This window comes from Arachis hypogaea, chromosome 11 (genome assembly GCF_003086295.3).
Source record: "Arachis hypogaea cultivar Tifrunner chromosome 11, arahy.Tifrunner.gnm2.J5K5, whole genome shotgun sequence".
NCBI classification, from domain to species: Eukaryota; Viridiplantae; Streptophyta; class Magnoliopsida; order Fabales; family Fabaceae; genus Arachis; species Arachis hypogaea.
The window spans coordinates 131723322-131742506 of record NC_092046.1 but is presented as its reverse complement, the minus strand read 5'-3'; the positions used below and the strand labels follow the sequence as shown (position 1 = coordinate 131742506).

At 37.6% G+C, this 19185-nt stretch overlaps 1 long non-coding RNA gene across 7 annotated transcripts; it reads right to left on the bottom strand.

Moving 5' to 3' along the window:
• Positions 1–250: 250 nt before the first annotated feature.
• On the bottom strand, positions 251–4627 carry LOC112722642 (uncharacterized). Of its 7 annotated transcripts, none has more exons than XR_011867757.1 (8): positions 4277–4627; positions 3096–3270; positions 2715–2853; positions 2388–2524; positions 2127–2254; positions 1978–2026; positions 1760–1887; positions 251–844 (listed from the first exon to the last, which is right to left on the bottom strand). It is a non-coding gene; the product is annotated as an uncharacterized lncRNA (long non-coding RNA). The 7 variants fall into 7 exon arrangements; XR_011867758.1 differs by having other exon boundaries at positions 251–835; XR_011867760.1 differs by having other exon boundaries at positions 1760–1881.
• Between the last annotated feature and the right edge of the window lie 14558 nt (positions 4628–19185).

Here is a 19185-nt window from a genome sequence, read left to right as displayed (position 1 = left end):
CGTCAATGGGCTTCAAATTGATCACACAGGGTTCTCAAATTACCAATTCCATGGTATCCAAAACTCAAGATCACTTAAGTCCCTTGGCCTAGACCAAGAGTTGACAAAACTACTCAAGAACTGAAGAAAACATTTCATCAAACACCTAGAGTGCAATAAAAATTTACATCATAACTTGCAAGGATACTAAAATCTACCACTATTGATTGCAAGAAAAGTAAACTCACAGCTCAAATTAACATCAATTAAAGAGACATCAACAGTAAAATTGCATTAAATGTAAACAAATCCAACATGAGATCATGAATGTAAAAGAGAGCATAAAAGTAAAATTAACGCTACAAAATCATGAGAATCAAGGAGTAGAAGTAAGAGATCATAAAAGAAATGAGATGATAACATGTAATTAAACCTAATTCTAGAGAGAAGATGGAGCTTCTCTCTCTAGAAACTAACCTACATAATGCTATATCTAAAACTAATCACTCCCCCCCCCCTTTTGCTTGGACTTCAATTCTGCATGAAATACACTCAGAAACAAGTTGGATTTGGGCTTGGGTAGCTCAGAAATCGCCTCCAGCGTTTTGCCATTAAGTGGGCCAAGTACGAGTGTTGGCGCGTGCGCGCCATGTGCGCGTGCGCGTTGATTGGCAAATCCCCATCCGCGCGGAAGCGGCATGTACGCGTGCGCGTCCTTGTGAGAGACCACTTTGCGCGTGCGCGCCTTGTACGCGTGCGCGTCCATTGGTTCCTTCCAAATCTTTGTTTCTTCATGCATTCTCCTCTTTGCATGCTTTTCTCCTCATTTCTTCCATCCGATAATTGCCTAATGAACCTGAAATTTCTTAACAAACACATCAAGGCATCAAATGGAATTAAAGTGGGTTAAAATCACCAATTTAAGGCCTAAAAAGCATGTTTTTACAATTAAGTATAATTTAAGGGAGAATTACAAACCATGCTATTTCATTGAATAAATGTGGGAAAAAGTGGATAAATCCCCCAAAATAAGCACAAAATAAACCACGAAATCAGGGTTTATCAAACCACCACAACTTATTCAATGGGGATTTTGTATGTGTGTAGTGGAGGTTTTATATTGAATTTTTGTGATAATTTTAAATCACTATTGTGGCAGTTTAAAACCTCCAAAAATTGATTTTTTTTAATTTAACAAAAATTAACTATTTTATGAGATTTTCAAACTTCCATAAATCTTGTAATTATTTATTTATTTTTAATTTCAAATCATTCATTAATCTCATCTCATCACATACTCTCAAATTAAAATTTATTTTTTAATATCAAAATTTAAAATAGATACAGCTTATATCAATTTTATATTTTAAAATCAATTCAAACTATACTACAAACACCTATCTTTTAGCTATCCACTCATTATCAATAACAATCATATTATAAACGTACAAATATTCTCATATTTGTATATATTATATTTATTTAATAAAAAATCCTAGCATAATAACAGATTGTACTTGTGTATGTTCTTAACAACACCAATATATATAATTCATAATTATAGAAATATATATACAGGAAGGAAGAAAATGGAAAAGAGACTTAAAATGTTGATGATGTTTGACCCTTTAGCTAATAATATTTACAAAGTCATTATCCAAAAGTTTCTTTTAGAAGAGTTATCTATCTAGGCTCATGGTCATTGTTTTTTTTTTATATATTCGGAGCTTGAATACAAGGATCCACTGCTGTAAGGTTGATGGGAACTCTCTAAGCTTACCTCATTATGTTGAAAACTTGAAGAAGTTGATGGTCCAGATTCAGCAGCAGGGTCCAAACCAATTGAGTGCAATATGATTTCAATCTCTTTCACTACATCACTCATTGGAGGCCTGTTAGCTCCTGATTCTTCAAGACACATCATTGTAAGATCAACAAACTTGTCGAAACCATTAAGGGCCGAGCTAATTGTTCCTTTAAAATTCAAAATTATATTACCTTGTGCTATGATCTTTAAATTGAGTGGTGACATGATCTTTGCCATAATCTAATATTGGTTTGGATAGGATAGGCCAAAATCAGCAACTTTTGCATCAAGCTTCTCTATCAGCAAAATGTTCTTCAAAGCAGAATCCAACTAGGCTTACCACATTCTTGTGGTGAACCCTTGAAAGGAGTTCAATCTCAGCTTTGAATTCTACCCGCCCTGCTTCGATTCCTTTTGAGCTCGTTTTATGGCTATCAGTTGTCTAGAGGGAAGAGTTCCCTTATAAACCTTTATACACACACAAGAATATCTATTAGTAAATGTTACATTTTATTAAAATAGAAATAAGTATGAAATGAACACTTGGTAACAAATTGTTCAATTTAAGACATATCTGAATCAAATAAGAAACAATCAAGACCTTTCCATAACCCCCAGATCCAACATCATTAGCTAGTGAAAAGTTGTCTGTGCATTTCTTAAGTTCTTTAAAAGAGAACTGCCTTGCTGCCTTTAACTCAAGGGTGCCACAGTTGCTTTTACTTGGATCCCAGTTTCCTGCGTTTCGCGAAACCAATAGTACTGTTAACATAAATGCTCATGAATACATGTAGTCTATTTGATTGTTAAGACACTAATAAGAAGACACAAAAAGGAATTTATCATTGCTAACAAATTTCCACTTATAAATTACTAACAAACCCTTTCAAGGAAGACGAGAAAGGGGTATTGAAAGGATGGATATGACCTTCTCTTCTTCCATCAAACCAGACTGTACGACCACTATTCACAGTATTAGAAGACTGGTTGAAGGTGCTAAGAATTGCTCCAACAATACCGTGTTCACTAGCTGTCACATTGGGATACAAACCAGCGCATAGTATAGCCTGCAAGGGTATATTCTCAGAGATCATTGCACAAAAAGTGAATAATTAAGGACCTGCTATGCGGCATAGCATGATGGTAGAATAGATGGTACTATATAAAAGAGTGGTAGAGAGTAATCATGATATACATCTATGGCAGTGTGTACTATATATTCTCTTTCAGAAACAAATAACAATCATATCATGCATGCATGCCACACATGCTAATAATCTTATTCAGACCAAGTAGAATGTTCACATACATTGCTGCCACCAACCACCAACCAGCCTTGGATACTTAAGAATAAACAACTATTCAGCTCCAGAAGAAGAAGAAGTTGAAGGACTTGGAATGCACACAGACATGAGATGCATCACAATCTTATACCAAGATGAAATTGGAGGGCTTCAAGTAAGGTCAAATGCAGATCAACATCACTATAGAAACAAAACAAAGAAACTGTGAAACAGAGAATAAAAATATAAAATGCAGATCTGAAAACGCATTGGTTACTAAGAGAAAAAGTATAAATCCAAGATAAGGAAATTCTTTATCACTCAACCTCTCCAAGCACCCAGGCTCTACATATTATTATGAATAGAATTATCATCATCATTACTACTATATTAGTTGATATATATAAATCGCTAAGTAAAAGCTTTCTATTCTACCATGAAGAATAATTGATATATATTATTACTTAGTAGCAAAAAGCTCCTGCTACGTTCCTTCACTCTCTTCATCTATCTCAAAATTATTCATGAAACCAAAAGAAGCCTTCACTAAAGGTAACATTCAATTTAGTTCTCTATATATAACTATACCTTTTTCACTTTAATGCATAAATATTCTTGTACTAGCTATATAGCAAGCATCTTTATTCTTTAATTATTTTCTATGATCAAATACACAATGAATCATATTATTAAACAAATTGCACATTATTTTATATATGATGCAGATAATGGCTATAAAACTCAAAACTGAATTTGGAGCACAATGTTCCACTGCAGAAGCAGAAGCTTCATACTAAGCAGCATGGTGCTATCTTATCTGAACTTTTTAATTTATAAATTTGCAGAAATATAAAAATACAGAATATCCCAATGAAACATGAACTTGTGGCAAGAATGAACAAGTAAAAGCATGCAAGCATATTCAGACAACCCATTTCTATTTCCAATTCCATTTCAATTTGCAGGACGCCGCACAATGGTAAAATTCCATAACCATGAGTCCAGTTAATGTAATAACCAAATGGCAATTGCTTCATTGTCGAAACAAGTACGGTATTAGACACCGATTTAACACATTTGAATAATTATCCTAAGCTGGTTGCTCAATTGGAACTTCAAAGAAGTAGAGAAATAGAGACAAGTGAAATATGGAGAAGAAGAAGAATACCAGCGGAACTCGAAGGAGAAAATAGATTTGAAATAATACCTCGATTCAGAAGCTTTTGACCGCAGAAACTACAGTGACAACAATGGCAAAAACTGCAATGGCAATCGTACCAACAGAGCAACCAGATCTGAAACCATAATGTTGATAGAGGAGGTGGCTCGATTTATGAGCTTCCTGTGACAACTGTGGCGGCAACTGCGGCGGAACCGGCGACTGCAACGGCGGCAGACGGGCGACTGAAACGACAGCTACACCGACGGTAGAGAACCTAGGGTTTTGTTGATCGCCATTCTCTTCTCTTCTCTCATACTCGGTGAGTTTTGAAAAGTCAATAGTTAATAGGACGTAATAGAGGAGGATTTTTTTTGGGGGTTAAAGTTTAAATTTTATAAATGAATTATTAAGGATAGTTTTATAAATTGTCATAAATAAAGTGTATTTTAGAGTTTTTAAAAATTTTTAGTAAAAAATTTTTTCAATTAAATATAAATTTTGTAGTGTTTTGATGTCTAAATTATAATGTGAGTTTTTTTTTAAGAATTGTTGTTGAGTTCTTATATGCTAACTCATAAATTTGCTACATATAGAGTAATAAAAAAAGATGATGTGAATTTTTTTGATGGACAAACATTATAGAAGATGATAATGGAAATTTTGAAGACACTAAAGCAAATAATAATGAACAAGTGAGCATCAATTTAGCTTTTAGGATTGGCAATTTAGAAGCTAAATTAAGGACGCATAAATGTATAATATAAATGTTAGGATTGCTGTTTTTTTTTCTTGTTAGTTGTTGTTTTAGTTGTGATGGTAAAATTTTGACAATATTATTTATGAATGATGAAAGTATTTATTTATGAATGTATAGTCACTCTATATTTTATTAGTGTGGTCTTATTTGATAGATTACGAAACTAAAAACTAAAACTGAATGAATATAACAAGTAAATTAATAATAGCAGTTTCTGATTATAATAAACATACTGTAAATACAACATATAAAGATAAACAACATAGAACAGCTACCACAAAATAAACACAAGAATATCTCCAAGTTAAAAGAATCATTGTAAAGTATTTACTATAAAAAAAAAGAAACCATACAGTCTGGTTATGTGCTATTCTTAAAGGGAAATAACAAAAAAAAAAAAAAAACCAATGTCCTAATTTCATATATGATCAAACATTATTAGCAAGTGCATCCAATATCAGGTATTTTTCTTTCTTGGTGCTTTGAATCCTGGAGTTGAAACAAACTTCAGAAAATTGGCCAACCTAAAAGATGTTGCTACACTTGCTCCTTGCATGGGATCAACACTACCGATAACTGCTAGAGGTGAGGTCCTCCTTTTTGTTGGCAACTTATGTGGTCTTACTTGGTGGTGGTTGTAGTGCCTAATTAAAGTTAGGAAACTTATTGTTAGTTTAGATTAGTGTGAATAAGGAGCTACGGAAAAAAGTGAAAAACAAATTGAAGGAATAAACTTTACCTCATCTTGTGTTCCACCATAGTTTGGTTGAGATAAGTCAATCTCTACAGCTTGGGATGCAACCACTGGTGGTGGAAGATTTTCTATGACAGTAACAACAACATGAGGAGGATTTTGGATACCTACATAAGGAGGAGTCTCAACTGCTTGTGGTGTCTCATTGGCAGTGTTGCTTGCTTCAGTTGCACTCTCAGTAGCAGTAGCTTTGGACTTGGCAACCGCTACAGCAGTTGCTGCAGCTGCGAGAGCAGCATCAACCTCGTCAGCTTTTTTCTTTGTACATCTCCTCTTGGTATGACCCTTTACTCCACAATATCTGCATGCGAATGACTTCAAGTGTCTCTTTAGACTAACAATTGGCTTAGCTTTCTTATTTCCATGAGTACCCTCATCAGCATCCTTCGTTTGTTTGGTTGTGAGTTTTCTTGGCTTCCGTTTAATGTTAGGAGCTTGTAATTGATTATAGACTGATTTTTTCCACGGGGCTTGGCCTGGGAGAGGATTGATGTGATGTGTATTTGTCTTCTTGTATGACTCTATTGTGACCAAAAGATGACAAAAATCCTGAGGTCTCTTATTCACCCATGCAAGCACAGCACAGAAAATGCCTACAATTAATTAATCAAAGCCAGACTGATTCACATTCTGTTTCAAGTAAAGCAAAAAAAAAAAAAAAATTAACAGTGAAAATAACCATGTTGTAAAAGTAAAAAAGGTCATTTGTTAACATCCAGAACTGGCAGGTGCATAGTTTTTTGCCTAGATCCACAACCATATTTTTTGGGTGCCCATGCACCTTAAACTTTTCGTAACTTTCATCTCCAGTCCATATAGGGGATCCAATTCTTTGATTCTTTCCTAACTTTTTCTAAACGGTTCGGAATAAAAGGAGAAAGTTTTCCAACATGGTTGTCCAACTTTACCTTGTTCTTTGCAATTAATCTCATAACGAACATCCTTACCTCTTCAAGTAATGTGATGATTGGCTTGCTCCTATCCTCCTTGATCCGTGCATTGAAAACTTCACATGCATTATTACAAATATTATCCAACTTTGGCTCGTGGCTGAATTAAGACTTTGTCCATGATTGCCCCGGCCACTTGTTAAGATATGTCCATGCTTCCTCACTCACCTTCTTTATCTTGTCCATGTTGTCTATGGAGTCTTGGAATGTGATTGATCTAGCACACTCATAGAGGAGTCTTTTGTAAGACCCAGAACTTAAGTCTTATTATGAACTAATTTCAAATTATATATTTATTTAGAGTTTTAATTTCAGAAATTATTTTATTAAAAATAATTAAAAGCAGTTTTAATTAATTGGATTTGAAGTAAATTAAGGTTTTATCCAAACTCTATAATTATGGATTATTTTTTTATTTATGATTTAAAGTTTTAAAAATTTGAAAATAATGAGGTGTGGCTATTTAAATTAGAATTTTATCTAATTTTATAATTATTAAATTATTTTTTATATTTAAATTATAAAATTGATAATCATGAAATAATAAGAATTTTATATGATATAATTTAAATAATTGATATTTTTATAATTTAATACTTTAAATTTTAAGAATAAAAAAAATTAATCTTATCATTTCATAATTTGATACAACAAATAATATTTTTGAAGTAATTTCAAAAATTTAATTAAATTTCAATTTATTACTCTATGCCCTAATTTTATTAAAATTACCTTATTCTAATTAAACCTAAAATTTTCAATTACAATACATAAATCCTAACCTTAATTAAATTGAACCCTAACCCCCCCCCCCCAAAAAACACAAACAGCAGCCACAGCCTTGCTTTTCCGACAAAACACATGCACACACATCAGAAAAAGTAAAAGAAAGAAAGAAAAAAGGGAAGAGAGGAGAGGGGAGCTGCGGGAAAGGGAAGGAAGGGGGGAAGAGGAAGGACGGCGCCGGCGGGCGTCAATGCCGCCGCGCCGCCGTGTTGCACAGAGGAGGGAGAGAGCGCGAAGAGAAGAGGGAAGAGAGAGGAAGAACGCGCGCGAGGGAACTCAGCCGCGGGAAAAGGAGGCGCGCGTCAAACCCGTCACCGCCAGTCCGTCCATCCCGACCCGTCACCGTCGCGAGGCAGATCAGAACCGACGGGGAGAGAGAGAAAGCCGCGCGAGGAGGAGAAGTCACCGTCGCCGTTCGTCCTCCTCGCTGCCAGACGCCGTCGCCGTTCGCGAGAGGGAGAGAGACGCGCCACGAGGGAGCTGCCGCCGTAGAGTGTGTCGCCGTTGAGAAGCCGTCGCCACCAAATCCGCTGCTGTCGAAGCTTATGGCCGAGCCTCTGCCGCTGGATCTCCACACTGCTGCTGCTGCCGCCGAAAACTGCCACTGAAGCCTGTGTCGTTTGGTAAACCCTGCTTCAACTTCCTTATCCGATAAGTTCAACTTTACCATGAGAGTTGTTGCTGAGGCTGTTTGTGCTAGGAACTTATCGCGAGTTACCGCCGCTGGAGCCACCACCGGAGCTACTGCCGTTCAGTTCAGCTGTTCTTCCTTCTTACAATAGGTATCTCTGTTTCGAAACCTTCGTCGCTAGCGTATAAGAGTTTTCTGTTATGTTTGGTTATAAACTCTAAGGTTCTGGTAACGTAGGGTCGCCCTCTGTATGTTGCATATCGCTTTTAAGTTGCTGTGATTGCTGCGAAAGTGATTATGGATTGAGGTTTCGGTTGCCATCGGTTTCGGGCTGAGAGAAAAGAGTTCCGTTGACGCGTTTGGTTTATGATTTTGACTTGTCGAGGTAGGGACTTTTTATAAAAACTAATTTACTTTAAATTGGAGATTTTTTATTGGTTTGGTTTTGAAATGATTTTAATACTTGAAAGTCTAAATTTTGTTTTATTGGAAATTGATTTGGTTTTGAACCCGTTAAAAAGGGTTGATGATTGGTTTGGTTGGGATCCGAAAAGGGTGGCAAAGTCCAAGTTTTAGGGGAGGTGTTGCCGAATTTTCTATAAAATCTGAAACTTTGTTGAAAATGTTATTTAGAAAAGTTTTAAATTTGAGAAATCGTATTATATGATTTATTAAGAAAATAGTTATGTTTCGAATTTAATTTATTTGAGAAAAACATATATCTCGAGTTTGATTTATTCACAAACGAATTGAGTTAATACTCAAATTGGCCCCTAAAATTTGACCTCCGACTCAATTTAGCCCTCAAGGTTTTAATTGACTCTAATTGTACCCTGAAATTTTGCCTCGAGCCTCAATTTGGCCCTTCCGGCGGTTTCCATCACCGGAGAGCTGACCTGGCAAATTTGGTAGACACCTGGCACCCTAGCAGTTAGATGACATGGCAAAATGTTTGAAGGCTTCAATTTAACCCCTAAAAATTTCAAATAAAACCTAGAAGTTCCAATTTCCCCAAATCGAAGAGTGTCTCCAAGAGGTGAGAAGAATGTTGTGAAGCAGCAGCCAAAGCTCAGGTAGCTCTGGTAGAGCTTGTTCGCATAGTGGCTGGGTGAAGAACGCACACGGTGACAGAAGTGGGAAGGTTCCGCATTGGTGCGGTTGTGGGTTGCGTCCTATTCTTCGGTGGTCTGGGACGGATTCCAATCCAGAAAGACCATTCTATGGATGCTCTAACTATAATGTGAGTTGGTTGAATTATTGCAAGTTGATTGTGTGTCTTATTTCTCAAATGCTTGTTGATTTTGTAGCTGTTCTTTCTCTCAATTTTTTTTGGATTTTTTGTGTTGTAGACTACCGGTAAGAGATGGTGTGGCTTTTTTAAATGGGCAGATGTTGAAGAAGAAGAAGCCATAGTTGGCAGAAATAAAAGTTCAATTAGTGAAGACCATTGGAAACTATCTCTGGGATGGAAAATTAGTGCAGTTGAAGCTGAAATTAGAATATTAAAAATGGGAAATATTATATTGTCTGTGTTTGTTATTATTTTTGGAATTGTGATTGTAGCTTGTGGATTAGGTGTGATGAAATATATGTAACTGTATATCAGTTATTTGAATGAAGCATTGTTATGTATTTAATGAGAAAATATAAATGGAATTTTATGTTCTCTTTGCTAATGATATATCCTGTAAAAATTCTTTAAAACTGAGATTATATATGAAGCTGCTATGAGTCTGTATATGAAGACAAGATTAGGAGCTGGCTCTAATAACTATATATGTAGTATGCACTTCTATTAGTGAATAACTTTAAGTGTATAGTTCATTTGTGAAAAAGATATAAATAGATGAGATGTTATGACAAAAGAAAATCTAACAGAACCTTGTGTGGTTCTTGTACTTGACATAAGACCCAAAAATAAGTAATTCATTAAGTAATTCATAGTCATTAATCATTGTCAATATCACAGCATTAGCAACAGCAGTATCTGTATCATACCTTAGATACCCTAGATAACATAGTTTCAAATATCCTAAACCAAAACAGATTACTCTAAATAACATAACATAGTTTGCTGGATCTGTACCCTCTCCAGCCTTAGAACCTTTTTCTTTTGCAACAACAGCCGCTGCTGCATTAACAAGGGCACTAGCAAGGTCATCAGCTTTCCTATGAGCACAACTCCTCTTTGTATGCCCTCTCGTACCACAGTAAGTACATGTGAATTCTTTGTATTTTCTCTTCAACTTGGTTTCAGTTTTTGACTTCTTAACACTAGATGACTCTTCATCAGCATCCTTCCGTCTTTTTTGGGTTATTGGCCCTGGCTTTCGCTTCATTTTAGGTGCATGAGGCCTATTTTGTTCACTTCTCTCCCAAAGATCTTGTCCGGGTATTGGATTGAGAGAGTGCTTGTAGGTATCTCTATAAGCTTCCATGGTCAGCCAATGATGACAAAAATCCTCAGGATTTCGATTTATCTTGGAGATGGCTGCACATGCATGGACACACGGATTTCCTACAAGGACAGATGTTATGAAACAGTATCCAACGATCTATTTAAATAGAGACTAATCACCAGAGACATAAAACATAGTGAAACAAATAAGAACACCTAAATGAATACAAACCAGTCACTATCTAATTTAAATTATGTTTAATTAAATGAATACAAACCACTCACTATCTAATCCAAACTATGTTTAAGCAATTATTGGCTACCTCAGTACCTGTTATTTGCCAAAACCTACAGGTGCATATGCTCTTCCCCAAGTCAACAGCCATGTTGGTAGGCCAACCATGGATCTCAAATCTTTGATAATCTTCATCTCCACTCCAGATCGGTGTCCATTTTTGAGATTCTTTCCGGATTTTCTACAATCTACTATGTTGGATTGGTGGGAGCTTACCAACATGGTGGGATAACTTGACCTTGTTTTTTGCAATGGACCGCATCGCAAACATCCGAACCTCCTCTAACAAGGTGATTATAGGCTTAGCTTTGTATTCCTTAATCCTCGAGTTAAAAACCTCGCAGGCATTGTTACAAATGTTATCAATTTTTTGATCGTGTCGGAAATATGCCCTATTCCATGCTTCTTTAGGCCACTTATCCAAATATGCCCAAGCTCTCTCGTTGAGTCTCTTTAACCTATCCATCTTCTGATCAAAACCATGGCGAGTTGTTTCCCTAGCACACTCCCATAATAGTTCTCTGTACTCCTGCTCTTTCCATTGTTTGTTAAAATTCTTCCATAGATGCCAGACACAGAATCGATGGTGTACATTGGGCATAAGCTCCTTTACTGCTGAAGCCAAACCCTGGACCAGCAACACATGAAAATTCAATTATCGTGCCTCAAACAGACCCCCAAAATATTTTAAGTGACCTCAAACAGACCCCCCAAAATATATTAAAGGACTTCAAACAAGCCCTCTGGTGCACGAAATCGTGATCGTTCTTTCCTTGGTAACGGCGCTAAAAACTTAATATGCACATTCATAATCTTAGCTCTTTGTCACAACTTCACACAACTAACCAGCAAGTGCACTGGGTCGTCCAAGTAATAAACCTTACGTGAGTAAGGGTCGATCCCACGGAGATTGTTGGCTTGAAGCAAGCTATGGTCATCTTGCAAATCTCAGTCAGGCGGATTTAAATGGTTATAGTGAATTGATAATTAAAACATAATTAAAATATAAACTAAGATAGAGATACTTATGTAATTCATTGGTGAGAGTTTCAGATAAGTATGTAGAGATGCTTTCATTCCTCCTGAACCTCTGCTTTCCTGTTGTCTTCATCCAATCATTCCTACTCCCTTCCATGGCAAGCTGTATGTTGGGCATCACTGTTGTCAATGGCTACATCCCGTCCTCTCTACGAAAATGGTCCAATGTGCTATCACTGCATGGCTAATCATCTGTAGGTTCTCGATCATACTGGAATAGGATTTACTATCCTTTTGCATCTGTCACTACGCCCAGCACTCGCGAGTTTGAAGCTCATCATAGCCATCCCCTCCCAGATCCTACTCGAAATACCACAGACAAGGTTTAGACTTTTCGGATCTCAGGAATGGCCGTCCATGGGTTCTAACTTATACCACAAAGACTCTGATCTCACGATCAAGAGGCTAAGAGATACACATTCAAGCTTGTTTGCATGTAGAACAGAACTGGTTGTCAGGCACGCGTTCATAGGCGAGAATGGTGATGAGCGTCACATAATCATCACATTCATCATGTTTTTGGGTGCGAATGAATATCTTAGAATAGGAATAAGCTTGATTGAATAGAAAATAGTAGTAATTGTATTAATTCATGAGGAACAGCAGAGCTCCACACCTTAATCTATGGTGTGTAGAAACTCTACCGTTGAAAATACATAAGAACAAGGTCCAGGCATGGCCGAGAGGCCAGCCCCCAAAACGTGATCAAAGGATAATCCAAAGATGGTCTAAAAGATATAAACACAATAGTAAAAAGTCCTATTTATACTAAACTAGTTACTAGGGTTTACAGAGATAAGTAAATGATGTAGAAATCCACTTCCGGGGCCCACTTGGTGTGTGCTTGGGCTGAGCATTGAAGCTTTCACGTAGAGAGGTCTTTCTTGGAGTTAAACGCCAGTTTATAACCTGTTTCTGGCGTTTGACTCCAGAATAGGGCAGGGAGCTGACGTTGAACGCCAGTTTGCGTCATCTAAACTCGAGAAAAGTATGGACTATTATATATTTCTGGAAAGCTCTGGATGTTTACTTTCCAACGCAATTGAGAGCGCGTCATTTGGAGTTCTGTAGCTCCAGAAAATCCACTTTGAGTGCAGGGAGGTCAGAATCCAACAGCATCTGCAGTCCTTCTTCAACCTCTGAATCTGATTTTTGCTCAAGTCCCTCAATTTCAGCCAGAAAATACCTGAAATCATAGAAAACACACAAACTCATAGTAAAGTCCAGAAATGTAATTTTCAATTAAAAACTAATAAAAGTATAATAAAAACTAACTAAAACATACTAAAAACTATGTAAAAACAATGCCAAAAAGCGTATAAATTATCCGCTCATCACAACACCAAACTTAAATTGTTGCTTGTCCCCAAGCAACTGAAAACCAAATAGGATAAAAAAAGAGAATATACTATAAATTTCAAACTATCAGTGAAACTTAGCTCCAATTAGATGAGTGGGACTAGTAGCTTTTTGCCTCTGAATAGTTTTGGCATCTCACTTTATCCCTTGAAGTTCAGAATGATTGGCATCTATAGGAACTTAGAATTTAGATAGTGTTATTGATTCTCTTAGTTCAGTATGTTGATTCTTGAACACAGCTACTTTATGAGTCTTGGCCGTGGCCCTAAGCACTCTGTTTTCCAGTATTACCACCGGATACATACATGCCACAGACACATAACTGGGTGAACCTTTTCAGATTGTGACTCAGCTTTGCTAAAGTCCCCAATTAGAGGTGTCCAGGGTTCTTAAGCACACTCTTTTTTTTTTTTTGCTTTGGACCTCGACTTTAACCGCTCAGTCTCAAGTTTTCACTTGACACCTTCACGCCACAAGCACATGGTTAGGGACAGTTTGGTTTAGCCGCTTAGGCCAGGATTTTATTCCTTAGGCCCTCCTATCCACCGATGCTCAAAGCCTTGGATCCTTTTTATTACCCTTGTCTTTTAGTTTTAAGGGCTATTGGCTTTTTGCTCTTGCCTTTTGGTTTAAAGAGCTCTTGACTTTTTCTGCTTGCTTTCTTTTTCTTTCTCTTTTTTTTTCGCCATTTTTCTTTTCTTTTTTTTCTGCAAGCTTTTGTATTCACTGCTTTTTCTTGCTTTAAGAATCAATTTTATGATTTTTTAGATTATCAATAACAGTTCTCCTTTTCATCATTCTTTCAAGAGCCAACATATTTAACATTCATAAACAACAAATTCAAAAGACATATGCACTGTTCAAGCATTCATTCAAAAAACAAAAAGTATTGTCACCACATCAATATAATTAAACTAATTTCAAGGATAAATTTGAAATTCATGTACTTCTTGTTCTTTTGTAATTAAAACATTTTTCATTTAAGAGAGGTGATGGATTCATAGGACACTCATAGCTTTAAGACATAGTTACTAGACACTAATGATCATATAGTAAAGACACAAACATAACTAAAACATAAAGCATAGTAAACGAAAAACATGAAAATAAGAACAAGGAGATTAAGGAACGGGTCCACCTTAGTGAGGGTGGCGTCTTCCTCTTCTTGAAGAACCAATGGTGCTCTTGAGCTCCTCTATGTCTCTTCCTTGTCTTTGTTGCTCCTCCCTCATAGCTCTTTGATCTTCTCTGATCTCATTGAGAATGATGGAGTGCTCTTAGTGTTCCACCCTTAATTGGTTCATATTATGACTCAATCCTTCTAGAGAAGTGTTGAGTTGTTCCCAATAGTTATTTGGAGGAAAATACATCCCTTGAGGCATCTCAGGGATTTCTTGATGATGAGCTTCCTCATGCATCTCTTGAGATTCATGAATAGGCTCTCTTGTTTGCTCCATTCTCTTCTTAGTGATGGGCTTGTCCTCATCAATGAGGATATCTCCCTCTATGTCAATCCCAGCCGAATTGCATAGATGGCAAATGAGGTGAGAAAAGGCTAACCTTGCCAAAGTGGAGGACTTGTCAGCCACCTTGTAGAGTTTTTGAGGTATAATCTCATGAACCTCCACTTCCTCCCCAATCATGATACTATGGATCATGATGGCCCAGTCTACAGTAACTTCAGACCGGTTGCTAGTGGGAATAATTGAGCGTTGAATGAACTCCAACCATCCTCTAGCTACAGGCTTAAGGTCCAGTCTTCTCAGTTGAACCGGTTTGCCTTTTGAGTCAATCTTCCATTGAGCTCCTTCCACACATATGTCCATGAGGACTTGGTCCAACCTTTGATCAAAGTTGACCCTTCTTGTGTAGGGGCATGCATTTTCTTCCATCATTGGCAAGTTAAACGCCTACCTTACACTTTCCGGACTGAAATCTAAGTATTTCCCCCGAACCATGGTAAGCCAATTCTTTGGATTCAGGTTCATACTTTGATCATGGTTCCTAGTGATCCATGCATTTGCATAGAACTCTTGAACCATTAGGATCCCGACTTGTTGAATGGGGTTGGTGAGGACTTCCCAACCTCTTCTTTGGATCTCAAGTCGGATCTCCGGATACTCATTCTTCTTGAGCTTGAAAGGAACCTCAGGGATCACTTTCTTCTTGGCCACAACTTCATAGAAGTGGTCTTGATGGAATTTTGAGATGAATCTCTCCATCTCCCATGACTCAGAGGTGGAAGCAATTGCCTTCCCTTTCCTCTTTCTTGAGGTTTCTCTGGCCTTAGGTGCCATCACTGGTTATGGAAAAACAAAAAAAGCTATGCTTTTACCACACCAAACTTAGAATATTGCTCGTCCTCGAGCAAAAGAAGAGAGAAAGAAGGAGAAGAAGAAGAAGAATGGAGGAAAGGGAGAGAGGTGTGTATTCGGCCAAGGGTTAGAAGAAAGGGTTGTGTTGTGTGAAAATGAAAAAAGAATGAGGGGTTTATATAGTGGAGGGAGAAGGGTTAGGGTTCGGTCATTTAGGGTGGGTTTGGGTGGGAAAGAGATTTTGAATTTGAAGGTAGGTAGGGTTTATGGGAAAGTGTGGATGGATGTGAGTGGTGAAGAAGTGATGGGGAAGAGAGATTGAGGTGATTGGTGAAGGGTGTTTGGGGAAGAGGGTTATTGGTTTGTGTGTGAGGAAGAAGAGAGAAAGTGAGTTGAGGTAGGTGGGGATCCTGTGGGGTCCACAGATCCTGAGGTGATCCTGTGGGGTCCACAGATCTTGAGGTGTCAAGGATTTCACATCCCTGCACCTTTTAGGCGTGTAAAAATGCCCTATGTATGCAATCATGGCGTTTAACGCCACTTTCATGCTTGTTTCTGGCGTTAAACGCCCAAATGTAGCTTGTTTCTGGCGTTAAACGCCAGCTTTATGCTTGTTTCTGGCGTTTAATGCCAGCTTTCCTCTGGGTGCAATCCTGGCGTTTAAACGCCAGACTGCTGCTTGTTTCTGGCGTTTAACGCCAGTTTCATGCTCTGTTCTGGCGTTAAATGCCAGCCAGATGCTCCTTACTGGCGTTTAAGCGCCAGTAAGCTCTTCCTCCAGGGTGTGCTATTTTTAATGCTGTTTTTCATTCTGTTTTTGATTTTTCAGTAGTTTTTGTGACTCCACATGATCATCAACCTAATAAAACATGAAATAAAAATAAAAATAAAAATAAAAATAAAAATAAAAATAAAAATAATATAGATATAATTAAATACATTGGGTTGCCTCCTAACAAGCGCTTCTTTAATGTCAATAGCTTGACAGTGAGCTCTCATGGAGCCTCACAGATGTTTAGAGCATTGTTGAGACCTCCCAACACCAAACTTAGAGTTTGGATATGGGAGTTCAACACCAAACTTAGAGTTTGGTTGTGGCCTCCCAACACCAAACTTAGAGTTTGACTGTCGGGGCTTTGGTTGACTCTGCAGTGAGAGAAGCTTTTCATGCTTCCTCTCCATGGTTACAGAAGGAGAACTTTGAGTCTTGAACACAAGGTAGTCCTAATTCAGTTGAAGGACCAACTCTCCTCTGTCCACATCAATAATAGCTTTTGCTGTGGCTAGGAAGGGTCTTCCAAGGATGATGGATTCATCCTCATCCTTCCCAGTGTCTAGGATTATGAAATTAGCAGGGATGTAAAGGTCTTTAACCTTTACTAACACGTCCTCTACTTGTCCATAAGCCTCTTTTCTTGAGTTGTCTGCCATCTCTAATGAGATTCTGGCAGCTTGCACCTCAAAGATCCCTAGTTTCTCCATTACAGAGAGTGGCATTAAGTTTATGCCTGACCCCAGGTCACACAGAGCCTTCTCAAAGGTCATGGTGCCTATGTTACAGGGTATTAGGAATTTACCAGGATCCTATTTCTTTTGAGGTAATTTCTGCCTATCCAATGCATTCAGTTCATTGGTTAGCAAGGGAGGTTCATCTTCCCAAGTCTCATTACCAAATAATTTGGCATTCAACTTCATGATTGCACCAAGGTACTTGGCAACTTGCTCTTCAGTAACATCTCTTCATTCTCTTCAGAAGAAGAATACTCATCAGAGCTCATGAAGGGCAGAAGGAGGTTCATTGGAATCTCTATGGTCTCTAGATGAGCCTCAGACTCCTTTGGTTCCTCTAAGGGAAACTCCTCATTGTTCACTGAACGTCCCAGGAGGTCTTCCTCACTAGGATTCACGTCCTCCTCCTCCTCTTTGGGTTCGGCCATTTTGGTTATATCAATGGCCTTGCACTCTTTTTTTGGATTCTCTTCTGTATTGCTTGGGAGAGTACTAGGAGGAGTTTCAATGACCCTTTTACTCAGCTGACCCACTTGTGCCTCGAAATTTCTAATGGAGGACCTTGTTTCATTCATGAAACTTAAAGTGGCCTTAGATAGATCAGAGACTATATTTGCTAAGCTAGAGGGATTCTGCTCAGAATTCTCTGTCTGTTGCTGAGTGGATGATGGAAAAGGTTTGCTATTGTTAAACCTGTTTCTTCCACCATTATTAAAGCCTTGTTGAGGCTTTTGTTGATCCTTCCATAAGAAATTTGGATGATTTCTCCATGAGGGATTATAAGTGTTCCCATAGGGTTCACCCATGTAATTCACCTCTGCTATTGCAGGGTTCTCAGGATCATAAGCTTCTTCAGAAGATGCCTCTTGAGTACTGTTGGGTGCAGCTTGCATTCCATTCAGACTCTGAGAAATCATATTGACTTGCTAAGTCAATATTTTGTTCTGAGCCAATATGGCATTCAGAGCATCAATTTCAAGAACTCTCTTCCTCTGAGGCGTCCCATTACTTACAGGATTCCTCTCAGAAGTGTACATGAACTGGTTATTAGCAACCATGTCAATGAGTTCTTGAGCTTCTGCAGGCGTTTTCTTTAGGTGAATGGATCCACCTGCAGAATGGTCAAATGACATCTTTGATAACTCAGACAGACCATCATAGAATATATCTAGGATGGTCCATTCTGAAAGCATGTCAGAGGGACACTTTTTGGTCAGTTGCTTGTATCTCTCCCAAGCTTCATAGAGGGATTCGCCTTCTTTCTGTCTGAAGGTTTGAACATCCACTCTAAGTTTGCTAAGCTTTTGAGGAGGAAAGAACTTGGCTAAGAAAGCCGTGACCAGCTTATCCCAAGAATTCAGGCTATCTTTAGGTTGAGAGTCCAACCATATTTTAGCTCTGTCTCTTATAGTAAACGGGAAAAGCATGAGTCTGTAGACCTTGGGATCAACCCCATTGGTCTTAAAAGTATCACAGATCTGTAAGAATTCAGTTAAGAACTGAAAAGGATCTTCAGATGGAAGTCCATGAAACTTGCAGTTTTGTTGCATCAGAGAAACTAGTTGAGGTTTAAGCTCAAAATTGTTTGCTCCAATGGCAGGGATTGAGATGCTTCTTCCATGTAAATTAGAATTTGGTGCAGTAAAGTCACCAAGCATCTTTCTTGCATTGTTATTATTTTCGGCCATGTCTCCTTCTTTTTCGAAATTTTCTGTCAGATTTTCTCCAGAGAGTTGTGCTTTAGCTTCCCTTAGCTTCCTCTTCAGAGTCCTTTCAGGTTCAGGATCAGTTTCAACAAGAAGGTTCTTATCCTTGTTCCTGCTCATATGAAAGAAGAGAACACAAAAGAAAATATGGAATCCTCTATGTCACAGTATAGATATTCCTTATGCAAGTATAAGAAGAGAAGAATATAAGAAGGAGAAGAGAAAAACTCGAACACAGATAGGGAGATGGGGTTCGAATTTTGGGTGGAAGAGAAGTGTTAGTAGATGAATAAATAATAGAAGGATATGAGGAAGAGAAGAATTCGAAAATTAAACAAAATAAAATAAAAATATTTTAAAATTAAACTTAAAATTCGAAAATAAAAATTGAAATCAAATTAAATTAAAATTAAAACAATTAGTTAATTAAAAAGGAAATTTGAAAAAGAGGGAAGG